Genomic DNA, 3,906 nt, shown 5'->3' on the forward strand with positions numbered 1-3,906 from the left:
TGAATGCAACTCACAGTGTTACACGTTTGTCTTCAGTGTTCAGTTTGCTAACACAGTTTTCTGGAAATCTGCAATGGGATACTTATGAACAGTAATGAAGCTTACGGTGACAAAGGAAGTATCCTCAGATGAAAACTAGAAAGAAGCTTTGTTAGAAACTTCTTGGTGATGTATGAATTCATCTCTCATAGTTACACTTATGTTTCATGCAGCAGTCTACTATCAGTGTTTTTAAGGAACCTGAGGAGTACTTCTTCGAATCGCATTGAGGCCTGCGGTGATAAAGGAAATGTCATCAGTTGAAATCGTGAAAGAAGCTTTCTGAGAAACTTCTTCCTGCTCTCTGAATTCCTCTCCCAGAGTTACTGCTTAGTTCTCTGGAAGCAGTTTGCTAACACTCTTTTCGTGGAATCTGCAAAGTGAGATTTGGGAGCCCATAGGGGCCCATGGTGAAAAGGATATATCGTCAGATAAGAACTGGAGAGAAGCTTACTGAGAGATTGCTTTCTGATGTGTGACTTCATCACACAGAGTTCCATCCTTCCCTTCTTGGAACAGTTTGCTAACTCTGTTATCTTGTGTTCTGCAAAGTGATATTTGGGAGCTCATTGTGGGCTATGGTGAAAAAGGAAATAACCTCACATCAAAACTGGAAAGAATCCTTCTGAGAAACTGCATTTCGATGTTTGAATGCAACTCACAGCGTTACACGTTTGTCTTCAGTGTTCAGTTTGCTAACACAGTTTTCTGGAAATCTGCAATGGGATACTTCTGAACGTAATGAAGCTTACGGTGACAAAGGAAGTATCCTCAGTTGAAAACTAGAAAGAAGCTTTGTTAGAAACTTCTTGGTGAGGTGTGAATTCATCTCTCAGAGTTACACTTATGTTTCATGCAGCAGTACACTATCAGTGTTTTTAAGGAACCTGAGGAGCACTTCTTCGAATCGCATTGAGGCCTGCGGTGATAAAGGAAATATCATCAGTTCAAATCGTGAAAGAAGCTTTCTGAGAAACTTCTTTCTGCTCTATGAATTCCTCTCCCAGAGTTACTGCTTAGTTCTCAGGAAGCAGTTTGCTAACACTCTTTTCGTGGAATCTGCAAAGTGAGATTTGGGAGCCCATAGGGGCCCATGGTGAAAAAGTATATATCTTCAGATAATAACTAGAGAGAAGCTTACTGAGAGATTGCTTTCGGATGTGTGACTTCATCACACAGAGTTCCACCATTCTTTTCTTGGAACAGTTTGCTAACTCTGTTATCTTGTGTTCTGCATAGTGATATTCGGAGCTGCTTGTGGGCTATGGTGAAAAAGAAAATAACCTCGGATCAAAACTCAAAAGAAGCATTCTGAGAAACTGCATTTCGATGTGTGAATGCAACTCACAGTGTTACACGTTTGTCTTCAGTGTTCAGTTTGCTAACACAGTTTTCTGGAAATCTGCAATGGGTTACTTATGAACATAATGAAGCTTACGGGGACAAAGGAAGTATCCTCAGATGAAAACTAGAAAGAAGCTTTGTTAGAAACTTCTTGGTGTTGTGTGAATACATGTCTCAGAGTTACACTTATGTTTCATGCAGCAGTCCACTATCAGTGTTTTTTTTTTTTTTTTTTTTTTTTTTTTTTTTTTTTAAAACACAATTACTTTATTGATTTCTTACAATCAAATACTGCCAACTAGCATTACTTCCACTCTTGCATCATTAAAAACAAAGGGTATTTCCTCCTTGGTATTTTCAAATGATGCACTATACAATAAACAAAGTTAGAACTTAAAATGCACCCTGATTAATTATGTAAACTGGTAATTTGTTTTAAAAAAGCATAATAATTTGGTTCCTTTCTTCATAAAATGGAAATTTAAATATTTCTTCTGATAGTCTTGAGGTTATTATGAGTAGTGCAAAGTGTGGCACATATAGTTTCATCTAGAAGGGTGTGTATCTTACACACCTTATTTAAACAAACAAAATGTGCATTAACAAAATGCATACAGTCAATGCATGATAGAAAGCATGTTTCAAATATAAGGCAGCCCCTCCGGCCACCATATTATTTAGGTTTTGCATTATCATTTATGGCATTACAGATTAATTACACATAACTTTTATACATTTTAACCCTGAAGATAAGAAAAATAACTGTTGCTTGAAAGAAATTATTCCAGGTAGCCATTTGGTTTGTATCAGGAGAAACCGAACCTCCATGAGTTTAGTGTCTGCCAAGTCGGAATCATTAGCTCAAGTGAGTGAATGAGATATGCGGCGCATTTCACAGTGACTGTTTCCCAAGTCCTGGCAATGCCTCTGCTCCCACAGTCCACCAGATGAAGCATTTCCGGGATGACCCTTCTATGTGGTTTTCCCTTTTCATTTTTTTTTTTTTTTTTTTTTTGCTGGATTAATGATGACTGTATTATTTCCTCTTTTCCCCTTTTCTGTGGCCTTCCATTTTAATTACTCATAAATCCTTTCAGAATATCCTCAGAGAGCTCCATAAGGGGAAGTTCTGGAGATGGAAAATCCAAGGGAGGAAGATTGGGGATTGGAATGTCCTTGGCTTTCCCGGTATTTGCTGCGAACTTCTGCCAGGTTGAGGAGGCTGTAGCAGTTTCTGAATGTGGTGGCAAGCTCCATAACTCTGATGTTTCTACAAAATCAGCATCTACATCCAGCTCCTTTTCTACTGGACCCTTTAGAAGTCTGGCCTTTTCAGCCTTTAGTTGTTTATTTTCTTTCCTTAATCTTTCATTCTCAGCCACAAGGAACTCCACGTGCCTCTTCAAATCTGCAATTTGGTTGCCTGCTCCTCTATAATTGTTTTATCATCTTTTGGGGCTTTGCTTCCAATACATGGCTCTGCTGGCTCACTCTTTTGCTGAAGTAAATATAGTAGTGTGTCTGGATCCCTGTCAAAGATCCCCTGAATCTCAGGCAGGCGTTTCTCTGTAGAAGGGCTGTACTTCTGAGAAAGGGGGCTCTGGCCCTCTGCATCCTCTGCAGAGGGTTTGTGAGATGCCTGAAGATGGGCAGCTACATCCTTATCTGTGTTCTGCTGGGCTTTCAATCTTTCTTCCCGCTGGGCCCTTTTCCATCTCTCTTGGATGAGGAGGAGCTGTTTCATATGGCTATCCCTTTGCAATTCCAGTGAAAGATGAGCCTGCTCTGACTGTGTCAGCTTCATGGCTTCAGAAAGATATGCTGCAGCCTTTTTGTGACAAGAAATAGCCTCTTCGTATTTGCCTGCAGCTAATAAACGGTCTGCTCGTCTGCTCTGTTGATGAGCCAGGTTGAGGGGTCCTTCCATTACTTCCATAGACCCCGGGGTAAGCGGCGGCCTTAGGAAGGGGAGTGGTGGCGCCGGGGAACATGGAGGGGACTGCAGGGGAGCGCGACGCAGCCGCAGAGACTGCGGCCCCTCTCTCCACTATCAGTGTTTTTAAGGAACCTGAGGAGTACTTCTTCGATTCACATTGAGGCCTGCGGTGATAAAGGAAATATCATCAGTTCAAATCGTGAAAGAAGCTTTCTGAGAAACTTCTTTCTGCTCTCTGAATTCCTCTCCCAGAGTTACTGCTTAGTTCTCTGGAAGCAGTTTGCTAACACTCTTTTCGTGGAATCTGCAAAGTGAGATTGGGGAGCCCATAGGGGCCCATGGTGAAAAAGGATATATATTCAGATAATAACTAGAGAGAAGCTTACTGAGAGATTGCTTTCTGATGTGTGACTTCATCACACAGAGTTCCACCCTTCCCTTCTTGGAACAGTTTGCTAACTCTGTTATCTTGTGTTCTGCAAAGTGATATTTGGGAGCTCAATGTGGGCTATGGTGAAAAAGGAAGTAACCTGAGATCAAAACTGGAAAGAAGCCTTCTGAGAAACTGCATTTCGATGTGTGAATGC

General features: G+C 41.0%; 1 pseudogene across 1 annotated transcript; it reads right to left on the reverse strand.

Moving 5' to 3' along the window:
- Positions 1 to 1,639: 1,639 nt before the first annotated feature.
- Positions 1,640 to 3,421, reverse strand: LOC115895715 (annotated as a pseudogene). The gene has a single exon (XR_004055852.1). The product of XR_004055852.1 is annotated as a nuclear receptor-binding factor 2 pseudogene (transcript).
- Between the last annotated feature and the right edge of the window lie 485 nt (positions 3,422 to 3,906).

This window comes from Rhinopithecus roxellana, unplaced genomic scaffold, assembly GCF_007565055.1.
Source record: "Rhinopithecus roxellana isolate Shanxi Qingling unplaced genomic scaffold, ASM756505v1 contig1382, whole genome shotgun sequence".
Taxonomy (NCBI): domain Eukaryota; kingdom Metazoa; phylum Chordata; class Mammalia; order Primates; family Cercopithecidae; genus Rhinopithecus; species Rhinopithecus roxellana.